This window comes from Erythrolamprus reginae, chromosome 12 (assembly GCF_031021105.1).
Source record: "Erythrolamprus reginae isolate rEryReg1 chromosome 12, rEryReg1.hap1, whole genome shotgun sequence".
NCBI lineage: Eukaryota > Metazoa > Chordata > Lepidosauria > Squamata > Dipsadidae > Erythrolamprus > Erythrolamprus reginae.
The window spans coordinates 18,920,324-18,938,582 of NC_091961.1; positions in this window are offsets into that span (position 1 = coordinate 18,920,324).

The window sequence follows — 18,259 nt, forward strand, 5'->3', positions numbered from 1 at the left end:
CCTGCCCCAAGGACTGTGGATGTGGGGGAGATATCCACATGCTGCAGGCCTGTTTTGCCCCTGGTGGAATCTGCTGATGAAGGCTCCTCTGACCAAGAAGACATGAGTGACAGGGAGGAGGAGAGTGTGGCAGACAGCTCAGAAGAAGATCAATTATCTAACTCCTCCTTGGATTCAGAACAAGAGTTAATGATACAGCCACACATGCGGAGAGTGATGCATAGGCAACAACAACTGAGAGGTTATTATCAAAGAAAATGAGGCCACCTGTGGTTGGGTGGGGCTGTGGTAATTAGTGAGGCTGCTATAAATAGCAGTCTGTGGGTTTGGCCATTGTGGAGGATTATCTGATCATTGTGTTTCGTGACTGCTTTACTGACTTCGACCTTTGTATGCTGATTTTTCCCCGCTTTGAAACTAAACCAGAGCAAAGTGTGTTTCACTTGGTGAAAGAAGAAGAACTGTGATTTGCCTCACAGCTGCAAGCTAAGTATCACAGAACTGATAAGGGACTTGTACAAATTACCAGTTTGTTTGGAGACCAGTGCTCTTCGCTATACAAAAAGAGGGCTTGGTTTAAGTGAATTTTCATTATAAAGAACATTGTTTTGAATTTTCAAACCTGTGTGTGTCTGAAATTTGTACCTGTGAATTTTTGGGTGAAGTCTACCAGAGAGCCTGACTGAACATACCGTAGGAGCCCATCATTGAATCCACTGCTGATTACAACCCACAACGTGGGCTAAATGAAAACATGTGTCGTGACATCAGTCAAATGATGCAACAGACTGTCCTCCAGTCTGACTTAAGGATAACTTCTACTTATGAGGAATATCTTGTATTACCTATTACTAAAAATGGCAGACATCATTGTTTTTTCTTCAAACCAAGAAACTGCTGGAGCCACAGAATGTTTTTATGAACTGTTAAAATCACACATTTTTATATTGTAGCCTATTTACAACCGTTCTTGAAAGCACTGCATGGCTTCTGCACGTCATTGGCTTAAGGAAGAAGAATACAGTGTTCCCTCGATTTTCACGGGTTCGAACTTCGCGAAAAGTCTATACCACGGTTTTTCAAAAATATTCCCCCTATACCACGGTTTTTCCCACCCGATGACTGTTAAATCCAGAAGTTTCTGTTACTAGGAAAATTAGTTAAGAAGTTGTTGTTAAGCAAAAGTCACTATAGTCAGACAGGACTGTTTACTTACCTCTGATTGGCCGCTGGGCTTTGGCGCCAAACTGAAGGAGCTGTCAGGCGTTGCTTGTTGCCGGGCGAAAGTTTTCCTGTGCTACCGGGCTTACGCGTCTCCTGTCAGATTCATTCGGCAGTGAAAGTAAGTCGCGGCTGTTGTTTCTCTGTGGAAGAATAAAGCGTTTTAACTCAAAGCCGTTTACTCGGATCATTTCATTGGCGACGAGGGTCTTGAGGACAGATTTTCTCATAAAATCATTATGTCTACCCCGTCAATCATTCAGCCGCCGGAGCTTTTTGACCCTGAACGGTCAACCTGGACTGCCTATATGGCAAAATTTGAAATTTTTCTTGAAGCAGCCGGCATGCAAGATGCCGCTGACAGCCGCAAAAGAGCTTTATTCCTTAACTATTGCGGCACTCAAATTTTTGAGCTGGCGGGCACCCTGACAGACCCGGAGCCTGCCAATTCCGTCTCTTGGCAAATTCTGAAAGAGAAGTTAGCCACTCATTTCAAACCCACTAAGCCTGCTAGGGTTTACCGACACCAGTTTTCCTGCACGGCCCAAGCCGAAGGGGAAACAATTAATCAGTTCGCAACTCGCCTCAGGACGATATTGGCAAAATGTCAATTTGAAAACCCTGAGACTAGATTGACAGATGCCATTATCTTCGGCATGAAGAATGTCTCCATACGGAATAAGCTGTTAGCGACTGAAGATTCTACTCTGCAAGACGTGATCAAAGCTGCTCAGACGGCTGAAGTGGCAGAGTCTGCTGCCGCTGAATTGAAATCAAATGACAAGCTGTCAACTGTATGCAAACTCACTGCACATCCTCGCGCACAACTCAACTCTTCCTTAGACTACTACACCTCTGATTTTGATGCCCAGGACGACGACTGCTGCCTGATTCGAGGACCCCCTAACCGGCAACTCTGCCAAAACTTCCCTGCTTGTGCTGGCTGCCGAGGTCAACATCCACGCTCCAGATGTCCCTTCAAGGACGCCTTCTGCCGCCGCTGTGACAAACGGGGCCACATTGCTGCTGTATGCCGTGCCTCTCTGCCTGATGACAACTCAGCAAACCAAGACCTGCTGCCACCTTTCCCTACCCAGCGTTCCTACCGGCCATTCCGACAACAGGGACGGGGAAATCGGAGACCGTGGTACAACCGAGGTAACCTTGCAAGCCCTGCTTCTGCAACTACTCCTTCTCCCCTTAATAAAATTGTTGTCCCTCTTTTGTTAAATCAACATCCCTGCCACATGGAGCTAGATACGGGCTCCAAATATACTCTGATGCCGTGGCACAAACTAAGACTTTATTTACCTGACTTGTCTCGAGACTCTTTGCTGCCATCGGATATTGTTATCAAAGACTTTCAGGGACACCCAATTAGTGTGTTGGGTACTACTAGCGTCCCTATCACTTTTAAAAATGTGCAACATAGGTTGCCTCTATTAATCGTGGACGGGGCAAATCATTCTTTGTTGGGTTTGAATTGGATGGCTCCCCTAGGATTAGCCATCACCGGTGTTCACAAAATTTTTGCACCCAACACACCTGATTTTGTTAAAAAGTTTCCAGATGTCTTTAAACCAGGTTTGGGAACATATAAGGGACCCCCAATCTCCTTCTCCTTAGACCCAGCCATTCCCCCCTTGAGATTGAAACCTCGAAGGGTACCTCTGCCCTTGCTTGACAAATTAGATGCCCAATTGGACAAACTCCAATCTCAAGGCATTTTGGTTCCTATTGAGCACGCTCCATGGGAGACACCTATTGTAACCCCCCTTAAACCAGATGGATCTCTGCGTGTGTGTGCTGATTACAAATCCACTTTGAATAAGGCATTACAGCACAACTCTTATCCAATTCCAGTTGTGCAGCACTTGCTACACACTTTAGGGTCTGGGAAGGTCTTTGCAAGGCTGGACCTTGCCCAGGCATACCAACAGCTCCCCGTAGATGAAGCCACTTCTTTAGCCCAGACAATAGTTACCCACAGAGGCGCCTTCAAATGCACACGCCTGCAATTTGGCATTAGCGTAGCCCCAGGTATTTTCCAGAGACTAATGGAACCCTTACTATGGGGGCTTAAGGGGGTCGTCCCTTACTTCGATGATATTTTAATTTGTGGGGACACAAGGGACCAATTACATTCTAGAATCCGACAGGTGTTGACCAGGTTACAAGCAAAAGGGCTGAGGCTTAAGCCTGACAAGTGTGTATGGGGAACTCCATCTGTAGATTTCCTAGGATTCAAAATAGATGCAGCAGGAATTCACCCCACTGATGACAAGATTAGGGCCATTAGAGACGCACCTGCCCCCACTTCTAAAGCAGAGCTGCAAGCCTTTTTGGGGTTATTGAATTTTTACTCGGTTTTCCTGAAGCATAAAGCCTCTGCAGCTGAGCCGCTTCATAGACTTCTCCACAAGGGGGCGCAATGGCAATGGGGAGATACAGAACAGGCATCTTTCACTGCTGTCAAACAACTCCTAACTTCCCAAAGTGTGGTCGTGCAATATAGTCCCACATTACCCCTTAGGCTCACATGTGACGCTTCTCCTTACGGGGTGGGAGCTGTCCTAGCCCATTTATTACCCACTGGTCAAGAGGCACCTATAGCTTACTTCTCCAGGACATTATCCCAGGCTGAACGAAATTATGCCCAAATTGATAGAGAGGCTTTAGCATTGGTTGCAGGAGTTAAAAAATTCCATAATTATTTGTTGGGGCGCCCTTTCCAATTGATTACTGACCACAAACCATTGCTGGGATTATTAGCCACTGGGAAACCTACCCCTCCATTCATGTCCCCCCGCATGTCAAGGTGGGCTATATTTTTAGCTGGCTATGACTATATTCTAGTGCATAAAGGTGGCTCTCAAATTAATCATGCCGATGGCTTGAGCCGCTGCCCATTGGTTCAACAGGTGGTAGACCCAGCCCCTGCAGGAGATGTCCTCTTAATAGACATAGGCACACCATCCCTCGTGACAGCTGAAGAGGTAGCCAAGGAAACAAAACTTGACCCTGTATTAGGAAAAGTCCTACACTATATTTTAAAAGGATGGCCAGCAAATGGAGATGACCCAATAGTGGGTGAGTTTAAAACAAAACGGTTAGAACTGTCGGTTATGCATGAATGTGTGTTGTGGGGTGATAGGGTAGTCATCCCCCATTCCCTAAGGCCTCAAGTGATGCAGAAGCTGCATCAAGGGCACCCCGGGGTGGTCAGGATGAAGGCCTTGGCTAGGGGGTATTTATGGTGGCCAGGGCTAGACAGGGCTATAGAAGACTGGGTTGCCACATGTAAGCCCTGTCAAGAGACAAGACCAAATCCCCCCAAAACCACCCCTGCACAGTGGGACACCCCTAGGGGCCCTTGGTCAAGAATACATATCGACCTAGCGGGGCCAGTGAACAATAACATGTTCTTAATAGTGGTGGATGCATACTCCAAATGGCTGGAGATATTGTTACTAGGGTCCACTACAACTACATCAGTGACAAATGTATTACGTAAATTGTTTGCGACACATGGGTGTCCAGATGTTCTAGTTTCGGACAACGGCCCCCAATTTACTTCCAAGGAGTTTGAAATGTTCCTCGCCCAGTGGGGGGTGAAACATGCCTTAGTCTCAGTCCACGCAGCGTGGGCTAATGGGATGGCGGAAAGGTATGTCCGAGTGGCCAAGGAGGCCATCAAAAGGTCATCCCCAGGGGAAATTCAAGGTAGACTGGACACTTTCCTTCTCATGCAACATATCACACCAAGTATGACTACAAATAGAAGCCCTGCTGAATTACTGATGGGGAGGAAGTTGAGGTCACCTTTGGATAGGCTGCACCCAGCCTATGTCCAGTTGAAAACTGTAAATGTCACAACTCTGGAACGCTTGGTATGTATAGGTCAAAATGTGTATGTTAAAAATTTTGACAAGGGCACATTGTGGGAGAGTGGACTAGTCACAGAACAAACAGGTCCAAAAACATATACAATTGCACTAAGTGATGGCCGCCTCTGGAAGAGGCACATAGATCACATCAGAGGGAGATTGGCATCTGCCAGTATAAGGGACAATATGGCTGCCATAAGTAATGGGGCCTCTCCTCCTTCACACCCCACAGGAAATTACTCAAGACCTACTAGGAACCAGGAACAAATAGACTGGGACTTACCTGGATTTACTAGTCAAGCCAGCGCAGCTGCAGCTCAGCAAGGCTCCAGCCATGGGGGTGCTGGACAGTCACAGCCGGAAGAGCCATCTTCGTCGGTGGATACCCAGGTCCTCCATGAACCACGAAGGTCTGAGCGGGCACCCAGAAGACCAGCACGTTTGGACGAATTTATTACATATCTATCTGAGTAAACATCTGTAATAAACCAACCAGAAGGGGGAGGGATGTTAAATCCAGAAGTTTCTGTTACTAGGAAAATTAGTTAAGAAGTTGTTGTTAAGCAAAAGTCACTATAGTCAGACAGGACTGTTTACTTACCTCTGATTGGCCGCTGGGCTTTGGCGCCAAACTGAAGGAGCTGTCAGGCGTTGCTTGTTGCCGGGCGAAAGTTTTCCTGTGCTACCGGGCTTACGCGTCTCCTGTCAGATTCATTCGGCAGTGAAAGTAAGTCGCGGCTGTTGTTTCTCTGTGGAAGAATAAAGCGTTTTAACTCAAAGCCGTTTACTCGGATCATTTCAATGACGTCATATGTCATCGCCAAACTTTTGTCTGCTTTTAATAAATATTTTTTTAAATAAACTTTAATAAATAAACATGGTGAGTAATAATCTAAATGGTTGCTAAGGGAATGGAAAATTGCAATTTAGGGGTTTAAAGTGTGAAGGGAAGGTTTGTGATACTGTTCCTAGCCAAAAATAGTGTATTTACTTCCGCATCTCTACTTCGCGGAAATTCAACTTTCGCGGGCAGTCTCGGAACGCATCCCTTGCGAAAATCGAGGGAACACTGTACATGCTTTTCTGCCTCCTATTTTCCCTATAACTCCTGGAGCAGTGAAGGGCTGCAATTTTTTTTACTACCACACTGTGGACGTGGCTTATTTTGTGGGTGTGGCTTGCCAGCCATGTGACCAGGTGGGAGTGGCTTGAATGATCATCATTGTTCAAGTGAACTGTTAAGTCCTCGACTTACAACCTTACTAGTGTTGCTCGCTGGGGTGACAATTTGCTTTGCAGTTCCCACGCTCTCCTTTCTGGGTCGCCCCCCCACCTCAGGCTAGGTAGCTAGGTGAACAGGTGCTGCCAGAAGCATAAATGTTGCCAGCGCCGCTTCCAGCGACACCTTCTGCTTGCACTTCAGGCAGAAGGTGGCTTGTGAGGCTGGAGGAGAACCAGGCAGGAGAGAGGGAAATCTGAGGCTAAGGAGGAAAGAGGAAAAAAGCAAGGAGCGCAGATGCAGCAGCAGCAGCAGCAGGGCAAAAAAAGGAAAGTCGAGTTGAGACTGGTAATCCAGGAAGTGACTGCCACCGATCAGCTGGAACGGCGCATGCAGCTTCATTTCCGCTGGTGGAACTGAGTTCCACCCCATCCTGCCTGCTGCCCACCCCTGTCCTGGAGGTTAATGGATATAGAGCAATGGTTCCCAACCTTTTTTTGGCCATGCTCCACCCAAGCATCTCTAAAATCCTGATGCTCCCCCCATGATGTATAATTCTTATTATTCAAAAAGTGAACTCTGCACATGCAGGGCCATTAACTTGGTTTAAACAAGGCTCTAATTGCCCCCATTAAAAATCAAATTGTCCTCCTATGGGGCATGGGCCCCACATTGGGAACCACTGATATAGAGCAACAAGTCAGCTGTTGTGCCTAACATGGGACTAGAACTCATAAGCTCCTGGTGATTGGTCTAAAGTCACCCAGTTAGCTATTATACTTAAGGTGGGAATAGAACTCACTGTCTCTGAATTTCTAGCCTTGTGCCTTAATCACTAGACTAACTGGCTCCAGTATGTAAGCTGTGCCATTGTCATAATGTCATTGCCCCTCACTGCCCCTTATCCTTCAGTCCCTCATTCTCTAGTCCCAGCTATTAGCTAACAACTCCTATATTTCTGGCTCTTGCTTATGTTTCCATATATTTGTTTATAAAGCTACTGATGAAACCTTATATGCCAAGTAGCTTATGTTTTTAAGGACTAAAATAGTCAATTAAAAACTGAATAAAACTGTTTTTGGGTAATGCATCTTGATATATTTACAAGCCAAATGGGTTTGTCAATTTCTCCTGTACAGACATAAATAGTTCAACAATCTTAATTCTATTAAATATGAATAATCCTATATTTATTGCTATATCAAAATATGTACCACTAACACTTGTTTATTTATTCCAGCATGGCTGCATCCTTTGGCCAAAACCTTGCAGTATAACAGAACAGCCAAGATGGGTGTAAATTAAGGCTAATTCTGTCCTATAAATGTGAGCCCTGATAACAACATCTTACATGAATGTTCCCAATGATTCAAGAAATATTATGTATTAATCTCCTAAATTGCTCCTAGGAGGGATATTAAAAGCAGGTAGATGCAGATTATTATCAAAGACAGTTTGAAAACAAAGTTTGCTTGTGCTGCACAGTCAAAAGCAGTGAAGAATAACCCTTCAAAGAAATGTACAGTGATACCTCATCTTACAAACGCCTCGTCATACAAACTTTTTGAGATAGAAACCCAGATTTTTTTGCCTCTTCTTACAAACTATTTTCACCTTACAAACCCACTGCCGCCGCTGGGATACCTCGCCTCCGGACTTCCGTTGCCAGCGAAGCACCCATTTTTGTGCTGCTGGGTTTCCCCTGAGGCTCCCCTCCATGGGAAACCCCACCTCCGGACTTCTGTGTTTTTGTGATGCTGCAGGGGAATCCCAGCATCGCAAAAATGGGCGCTTCGCTGGCAATGGAAGTCTGGAGGTGGGGTTTCCCAGCGAGGGGAGCCTCAGTGAAATCGCAGCACCGCAAAAACACAAAGGTCTGGAGGTGGGGTTTCAAGGACTTCGGTGTTCTTGCGGTGCGGCGATTTCACTGATGCTCCCTTCACTGGGAAACCCCACCTCCGGACTTCCATTGCCAGCAAAATACTTGTTTTTGCGATGCTGGGATTCCCCTGCAGCATCGCAAAAACACAGAAGTCCGGAGGTGGGGTTTCCCATGGAGGGGAGCCTCAGGGGAATCCCAGCAGTGCAAAAACACAAAGGTCTGGAGGTGGGGTTTCAAGGACTTTGGTGTTTTTGCGATGCGGCGATTTCACTGATGCTCCCTTCACTGGGAAACACCACCTCCGGACTTCCATTGCCAGCAAAACACTTGTTTTTGCGATGCTGGAATTCCCCTGCAGCATCGCAAAAACACAGAAGTCCGGAGGTGGGGTTTCCCATGGAGGGGAGCCTCAGGGGAATCCCAGCAGCGCAAAAACGGGCGCTTCGGCTGGCAAAAGGGATGAATTTTGGGCTTGCACGTATTAATCGCTTTTCCATTGATTCCTATGGGAAAAATTGCTTTGTCTTACAAACTTTTCACCTTAAGAACCTCGTCCCAGAACCAATTAAGTTTGTAAGACAAGGTATCACTGTAGTCTGATGAGAAAGGTGAAGTAGCAAGACATACGAGCAATTCACTTTTCTGCAAGGGATTTCTGGTCTCTGTTCCTCACAACCCATGATTTGTTCTTAAGGCCTGATTCTAGTCTGTAATTAACCTGAAATCAGTCATCACTTCTGACCTTCACTTCTGATTTTTACCTGCTAATACTCACCTTTTTCCAGACAACAATTCAAATCAAGGCAATTTCCTTATAGAAACACACACACCCTATTCAGAAGTAATGACTATTTCTCAAAGAGTTGCATTCAGAAAGTGCATATGGTTATAGCGCTTTAAAAATGAGTCTATCTGGCTTTTTAAAAATTAAGATTCTGGTGGGAGAAGAGTCTTTCTGGGAAACCTGTAGTTTTTTTTAAAAAAAGCTCTGTCTATTGTGGAAAGCGGTGACTAAGAAAAGAAAGACCAAAATGCTAACTTTATTAATGCAAATAAGAAATGGAGTGGGTTAAAACTGGTCAATGCTTTTTTAGTCTCAAATAAAGAAGCTGGTGGGCTATTATAAGGGACAAAGACAAACATCAATTCAAGAAAGGGGGCAGAAGGTCCATAAGAAGGCCAGGGGTCCTGTCACTTTGCTATCTACCTACCTATAAATTCTTGGTGACCGTGTTACGATTGGAAGATTTGCATCCAGCAAAAGTGATCTGGGAATATCAGATCTCACTTCCAAAGACTCTCTTCTCTCCCAGCCTTGCCTTTGCAATCATTAGACTGACCCTAACATGACCCTAAGCAAAACAAGGACTAAACCACTTAATCTTTACTGGGGTTCATGGATGCCTCTTTAAAATGCCATCCTCTCTTGCATCCTTGAAGGCTCCCCTCTGGCCATGACCTGAAGTTGCAAAATTTTGACCTTTCTGTTGATCTTTCCACTAGACACAACCCAGCTGGACTAGGAGGTGTGATATAAAAGGAAGAGGTCATTTCATGTCCACTGTGACCGTCCTAGTTCCCACATCTGTCAGGTTTTGGGGGGACAGGGTAGGAGACAGCCTTTAACACAGTGTGCATGAGACCTCAAAAGAAATAGTCACAATGCTAGAATGGCCACCTTTGCTTCAACTTTCTTTGGCTCTCATTCATAGTGATCAAGCTGTTCAGAAACACGTCTTATGCCTGGTAAAAATCATCTTACAATGCCAACTAGTGAGGTTTGCAAGAAACCGCAGTAAAAATCAGAAGTGAAGGTAAGAGGTAAAAGCTGATTTTAGATTAATAGACTAGAATTAGCCTTTAGAACAAACCATGGGTTTCCGAGGAGCAGAGACCAGCAATCCCTTTGGGTATTGGTAGACTTGCAGAAAAGTACATTGCTCGTATGTCTCCCTACTTCACCTTTCTCATCAGACTATATTTTTATAGGGTTATTAATTAACACCCCCCCTGTTTTCAAAGTAGAACTGTAGGTCAAAAGCCTAGATGGAGAAGAGTTCTCAGACATGGCAGAATTTTCCATTTGTGCTCTGTAGTATGTAAAGTAATAATTTCTAAATTCCCATTAACCAATCAGTCAACATTTGATAGTTCAACCATGTTTAGAGCAGGTTTTAAAGGATTCAACCTTGGCTTCTGGTCAATTAAGCTAGGGGGTCACTGATCAACTTTTTATATAAAATTCTGCTTTATGGTAATAAGGATGCTAGCCAAGGTAGACTTTTGGCCAAATCTAGTCGCTGAAAAGAAAGTCCAACATGACTTTGAGTGACTTCAGGGATGGGCATGTAGCTTTCTTGTCTATGAAAAGCAGTTTGTTATTGTCTTCTTTAAATATCTCGGGATTCTCTGGAATTGGAGCAGGTGAGACATATTGTAAATAAATAAATAAAACCCCAAATCTTCCCACAACTCTGTATCTGTATCTGAAACTATTTAACTTTGTAATATCAGCCAAAATCAGTTGCCTGATTTTCCTTAAATTCTTACTTCCTAAGACTGGTATTGCTGAACCCAAGCAAGGGAGAGGGAATGACCATAACTTGTTCACTAGGAAGGGCAGTTAAATCAGCTCGTGGTTAAAAACATAATTAGGCATCCCAGACGGGTGAGTTTCATGGGGGGAGGGAGGGAGGTTGGGGTGAGAAATTCCTGCTAATTGAAAGTTGCTAAAGTGGGTGGGCAGGGAGACACAGGAGTGAGCAACACAGCTTGGAAAGAGTAAGAATGATAAATGGCTCGTGCATCGGAGTTAAATGGCAGCAAATTTCTTTAGGCCAATTAAGTTGGTTAATCTGTTTTGAATCAATAAAAAAAGATCTCAAAAAACAGGTCGTAAGAGGAAAAGGGAGGAGGCCACAGAGAAAACTAGATACAGTAACAGCCATGTCAATAATAATGGATGCAGAGCGGTTTCCTATTCTGAAATGATGAAATAATTGGCAATCATGCCATAAATGTAATCGTAACCATCCCAAACACTGTGTGCCTTTGTGGATAAATGAAAATGTTCCAGGCCCCCTTCGGGGCACCCTGTTTTCCCCACTGGATTTGACAAAAGGTTTGCCGACAGGCGGTTAAATCTATCAAGAGATGGTCAATTTTGTTTGAAAACAGTCCTTTCTCTCCCCCACCCCTCGCTCCCAAAGTGGTGAGCCTTCTTTTATGCAGTCAATCTCCTCTTGCTGAGATGGCTTGAAATCAACTTTTTCCTTGCCTGTTCCCAAAGAGAGGAGAGGAAGAAAAGAGGGGGCATTTTTCACGGAACAGTTTAAAAAAAAACCCACACACCCCACAAAGTTTATTGGGAGAGGAGAAAGGGTGGGGAGGGGGAAAGGTTGGGGAGAGGGTCCTGAGATGAGAAATGTCTGGCCATCCAGAGCGAACCCACAAAGAATGTTTCTCTTTTCTTCGGTGATCATTTAATTTAGTTCTTCACAATATTGTGGGAAGGGCCGACTGGCTGGGGTGGTGGTGGTGGTGGGGCGAGAGAAAGACCCTCCAAAGAAACCTGGTGGGGATGCCCCCTCCCCGCTTTCTGATGTCACAGATGGTGTAGAGAGGCAGTCTGCTCACAGCATGGTGCCTATATGCTTTTCTCCCCCATTGTTTGCCAAGTTAAAAAAGAAGGGGGGAGAGACACAAAAGCTGTTGGAAAACATGCTTAATAACAAATTCCAAATAATTTCCCCAAACAGAGGACTTGAGCTAAGCAGAAGGGAGCATTGTTCGGGCCGAAGGAGAGGAGGAGGAGGAGGAGGGAATCACCTGCCCCTTGGGGCTGTCCAACAAGAGATTCTTTGAATGCTACCACTGAGAAATTGTTGGGCTTTCTCCCCCCTGGAGCCATCTCTCCCTTGTTGCCTTTCTCCTCCACAGGATGCTGCCTGGGACGCTCCTGCTGAGCTTGATGTCCTTGCCCTGGATTTGGGGGGCTCAGGTGTGTCAGTGCCACTGCACCTGCCTGCCAGGGCACACCAAGAAGGTCTTGCCAGGACCAAGGAAGCAGCACTGGCAGCTTCCACACAGCTCTCCTCCTAGACACAGGCTAAGAGGTAAGAGATCCACCAACAACCCCCTAATCCAAATGGGATCCCAGGAATCCTGGGCTGCTCTCCTCCTTGCTTTCAGACCCACACCCGCTTCAGCCTGCCCAGGGTGGGGATGGGGAACGTCCAATAACCTGAAGCATCCCATGAGATGGGTCTTGGTGCTAGGGATGGCAAAGCTGAGGCTACTTCAGGGACCTGGGTGAAGCTTGCTAGGAACAAAGATCTTGAAGATGAGACATATGGAAGGGCCATGGAGAGGGACGTTCAGGGTGAGCAACCTGCAGAATGAAATTGCAATGAAAAGCAGAAAAAAGACTTTTTTGTAAAGAAAATGCACATGGAGCCCAGATGAGGAAAGGATGGTTTCAGGATGCCCTTCCCATCGCTTGCATTTCTTAGGCACCTTTCTGCATTATTTGTGAGGTTTGTAAGACTTTGGGGACACAGCCTAAGGGAAGAAGCTGAGAAGACAGGACATGTGAGAAGAATAGGTGGATTCAGGGGGAAAAAAGCAAACACCACTGTAGCAGTTCAACCAGAATTTCTCCTGTGGGACAAAGGTCTGAATTTGTATGAAGGAGACAGTCTGAGTGGAGGGATGGCTAGCCTGCTGCAATATAGGCCAACTGGAAGAAAAGAGCCATAGAAATCCTCTTAACACCTAACAAATACAATTACTGGTGCCGGGTCTCAGCTCACAGACATCAAAAGGGGCTTTGATCAATTGCTTGAAAATGACTTTTTTGGGGTATTTTGTAGAAAACCTAGAATTGCCTTAGCTGTTCTTTAACCTTCACCTTCTTGGTTGAACGGTTGGGTGTGAGTAATACTGTTCAGCCCCAAACTCAGTGAATTTAAAGAAAGGAAGGAATAATTAACACATGCTTTTCAACAATGCAGCCACAGAAACAATGCCCAGTTTATAACATTCTTTTAATATAATGGACAGAAAGGTGGTAAGAGGATGGGAATGATTTATAAGGAAAAGATCTGCTGCCACATCTGTACTTTGAAAATTAATGAAGAGATTTTATTTTGTAATGCTTCATTTTCTTTGGATATTCTTGCTGACCCCATAACCATTTTATTCTCTTGCCAAATGAATAATAATTTTCTAATCTTTGGGTTGAATGCATTCTTCATACACTGCTAAAAAAAAAATAAAGGGAACACTTAAACAACACAATATAACTCCAAGTAAATCAAACTTTGGTGAAATCAAATTGTCCACTTAGGAAGCAACATTGATTGACAATCCATTTCACATGCTGTTGTGCACATTCAACTTTGTACAGAACAAAATATTCAATGAGAATATTTCATTCATTCAGATCTAGGATGTGCTATTTGAGTGTTCCCTTTATTTTTTTGAGCAGTGTATATTCCTATCCTGAAATAAATATGATGAACCCAGTTTTAAGTTTCTAGGGAAATCAGCAGAGCTACAGAAAATAAAGACAATCGAGACACTCTAATTACATGGTTTCTTTTTTACATTACATCTGTCACTATCTGTAAGAAGCTGAAGAAGACACTTCCGAGGCAGAAGTGGGTTGCTCCCGGTTTGGCCCGGTTCTAAGAACTGGTAGCGCCGGTGGTGGGAGGCTCCACCCACCAGCCCAGGACACTTCTGCGCATGTGCAGAAATATTGTATATGCGAGTGTGTGTGCAAAATGTTAGTAAATTGTTTTAGAACCCACTGCTGTTCTGAGATCACTTCTCATTTTATCCTTTCACAAATGACCACCCCAAATTCATCCTGTGAGTTAAGCATGGACTTAAACATGAGTCTTTTTGATCCAGCATACTAACTCCTTCATTATGTCGGCTCTCTGAATTCAGGGGAGCTTTTCTGATGTTTGCCTGGATGTATTCTGATATTGGGTTGTCTGAGAAGTTCATATTTATTCAATTTACAACACATGGTGGCCACACTCCTGGTACTTTTCTTGAGATTTTATAACAATGCAAAGCATGTTCAATGGCAACTCCATAGAATGAGCCGGTCTATCTTCTTGAGTGGTTGTACAGATTTTTCAGGAACTGGTTCTGAAAAGCTGCATTTTTTGTGCCTAGACTGAAATACTAGACATCATTCTTCCCAGGATGAAACACACACAAAACAAGTAGACAAATACTTTCATCCACTGTCTGAAGATTTCACAACCCTTACAGAAGCGTCAATGGTAGTTGAGATATTTCATCAAGTGGTAATGAGACAGGACATCACCTTGGGGATTTGTTTCCCCAGTGTTGCAATGTTTTATGGGCTGACCTCAAAGTGCCATCTCATGGCTTTCTACGGACACTGCAGCCTCCAAGAAACCATATTTCAATAACTGTGATATCACCTAACCAACCTGTTTCTTCATATATTTGGCAGATTGACTTGGAGAAACAGATAATCTATGTGTAACTTCTAGTTCTTGAGCAAAGACGTTTCATGCTGTTAGAGGATATAAAATCTTGTGGATATGATGGTCATTCACACAGAGCAAGAAGAGGAAATAGCTTTCCATAATAGCTGCATTTTGAAATCATTGCAGAAATGTAAATATAAATCCAATATATATCACTTTGAATGATTCACCTATGTATCAACTTAATTTCTTAGAGATTAATTCTTGGTGGGCACCTTGAAATATTCCGCTGTTTCTATTAATGCTCTTTAATAATAGAATTCTTTATTGGCCAAGTGTGATTGGACAACAAGGAATTTGACTTTGATGCATATGCTCTCACAGTACATAAAAGAAAAAAATACATTGATCAAGAATCGTAAGATACAACACTGAGTGATAGCCATAGGTTACTAATAAGCAATCAAATCATACTAGGAAATGAATAAAACAATATAAATCATAAAGATGCAAGCAACATGATTATACTCATAAGTGGGAGGTGATAGGTAATAGAAAAGATGAGAAGAATAATAGCAATTGTGAGCCGCACCGAGGCTTCGGAGAAGGGCGTCATGCAAATCTAATAAATAATAAATAAATAAATAATAATAATAATAATAAATAATAATAATACAGTCTTAGTAAATAGTTTTGCAGTGTTATGGGAATCAGTTGTTTAGCAGATGGATGGCATTTGGGAAAAAATGTTCTTGTGTCTAGTTGTTCTGATGTGCAGTGCTCTATAGTGTCGTTTTGAGGATAGAAGTCGAAGCTATTTATGTCCAGGCTTTGAAAGATCTGTAGATATTTTCACAAAACTCTTTTTGACTCATGCAATATATGGGTCCTCAATGGAAGGCAGGTTGGTAGCAAATGTTTTTTTCTACGGTTCTAATCCATTGAAGTCTGTGTTTGTCTTGTTTGGTTGCAGAGCCAAACCAGACAGTTACAGAGGTGCAGGTGACAGACTCAATAATTCCTCTGTAGAACTGAATCAACATCTCTTTGGACAGTTTGAGCTTTCTGAGTTGGCACACATTCTTTGTTGTGCTTTTTTGATGATGTTTTTTATATTAGATGTTCATTTTAAGTCGTGAGTTATGATAGAACCTAGAAACTTGAAGATCTCTACTGTTGTATTATTGTAAGAGGTGATAGTATTGGAGGGTTTCTCCTAAAATCTTCCACAATTTTTACGGTTTTGAGTGTGTTTAGTTCAAGACTGATCCCGTTGCATCACAAGGCTATGCAGATTTGTCGTTGTCTCAAATGAGATCAATCACTGTTGTATCACCTGCAAACTTCAGTACTTTAAGAGAGAGATCTTTTGAGATGCAGTCATTGATGTATAGAGAGAAGAGAAGTGAAGAGAGCACACAGCCCTGGGGGGCTCCTGTGTTAATTGTGCAGGTATTTGATGTTATTTTGCCTAGCTTCACCTGCTGCTTCCTGACTGTTAGGAAGCTTATGATCCATTTACAAATGTGTTCAGGTACAGCTAGTTAGAATGATGGTATTGAATGCTGAGGTGACGTCTACAAAGAGGACACTTGCATAGTTCTTTGTGGATTCAAGATGTTGTAGGATGTATTGCAGAGACATATTAACAGCATCATCTGTCAATCTATTTGCTTGGTAGGCAAATTGCAAGGGGTCTAACTGCGGATTCATGATGGTTTTCAGGGAGGCCAACACTAGCCTTTCAAAGGTTTTTATAACTACAGATCTATTTATTTGTTTATTAGAGTTGGAAGAGACTTTGCAGGTCATCCAGTCCAACTTCCTGCTCAAGCATGATATACTATTTGAGACAGATGGCAGTCCAATCTCCCCTTGAAGGTTGTAAGCATCGGGGCTCTCACAATCTCCACTGGCAACTGTTCCACTGGTTGATCCCTCTCACCTTCAGAAACCTTTTTCTCATTTCCAGTCTGAATCTCTCCTTGGTCAGCTTCCATCCATTATTCCTTGTTTGGCTTTCTGATGCCTTGGAAAGTAGCCTGACCCCCTCCTCTTTGTGGCATCTTCTCAAGTATTGGAATACTGCTATCATACCCCTGGTCCTTCTCCTCACCAGACTGCCCAAACTCAGTTCCTGCAACTGCTCCTTGTATGTTAGATGTTAGAACAACTGGCCTTGAAGCAATTCAATTCCTCGATGGAGGGTTTCTCCAGCACTGGGATGATAGTAGAGCAAGGACATAGCATATCTCTAGAGCAAAAAGTGAAGAGGAGTTAAAGAGCCTCTTGATGCGGGTGAAGAAAAAGAGTGCAAAAGTTGGCTTGCCAATTCTTGGCAAATAGATGGGGAACAAATGGAGGTAGTGACATATTTTATTTTCCTGGGCTCCAATCATTGCAGATGGGGACTGCAGCCAAAATTTTTAAAGATGCTTGTTCCTAGGGAAGAAAGTTATGACAAATCTAGGCAGAATACTAAAAAGCAGAGACATCATCCTGCCAACAAAAGTGTGTGTAGTCAAGGCCATGGTTTTCGCAGTTGTAATGAATGGCTGTGAAAGTTGGATCGTAAGAAAGACTGAGCACCAAAGAATTGAGGCCTTTGAATTATGGTGCTGGAGAAGAACTCCTGCGAGTGCCTGGACTGCATCAAACCGGTGATCAAACTGGTCAGTCCTAGAGGAGATAAATCCTGACTGCTCTTTAAAAGGCCAGGTCCTGAAGATGAAACTCAAATACTTTGGTCACCTAGTGAGAAGGAAGGACTCACTGGAGAACAGCCTAATGCTAAGAGCCTAAAGATTGAAGGCAAGAGAAGAAGGGGACGACAGAGAACAAGATGGCTGGATGGAGTCACTGAAGCAATTGGTGTGAGCTTTAATGGACTCCAGAGGATGATAGAGGACTGTAAGACCTGTGACCCCATTGTCCATTGGGTCACATGACTTCACAACTAACAAAAAAAGTAATTTATTAAAGATTCGGGTAAAAATGAGGGCCAGTTGATCAGCACAAGCTTTTAAGCAAGAAGGCGTTATCTTGTCTGGGCCTGGTGCTTTTCCTGGCTTTTCTCTGTGAAATAGAAATTGCACCTCATTTTCTGTAGTCACCAGAGGTGGTGGGCCCAATGGGATGGGTCAGCTGTAGGAGACTTGGCTGTTGTTGGTGTGTCTGAAATGGAGGTTGTGCAGATAGGTGGCAGTAGTTTTCTCTCAAACCTACAGTAAAACACATTCAGGTTATTAAGTCGGAAGCTCAGTCACTGTGGAACACAACTTTATTAGAATCAACATGAGTTCGGTTTCATAGATGAGGAGAGGCACAAAACAGGATGACAGGGTATTTATACTCTCCCACTAAGAACAACCAACCAATTAACTTTTAGTAAATCTCCCGCCAAAACAACCTAACTTCCTTTAGTAACAAACACAACCAATAGAACAGCAATACCCAGTATCCGGGCAGGACATAACACAGGTCCTCTGCCAATTGTTGATTTCCTTCAGCCTGGGAAGGAAGTTTGCTGTAACTGTTAATATTTTAAAGAGTTTTCCACATGTTTTCCACATGTTCA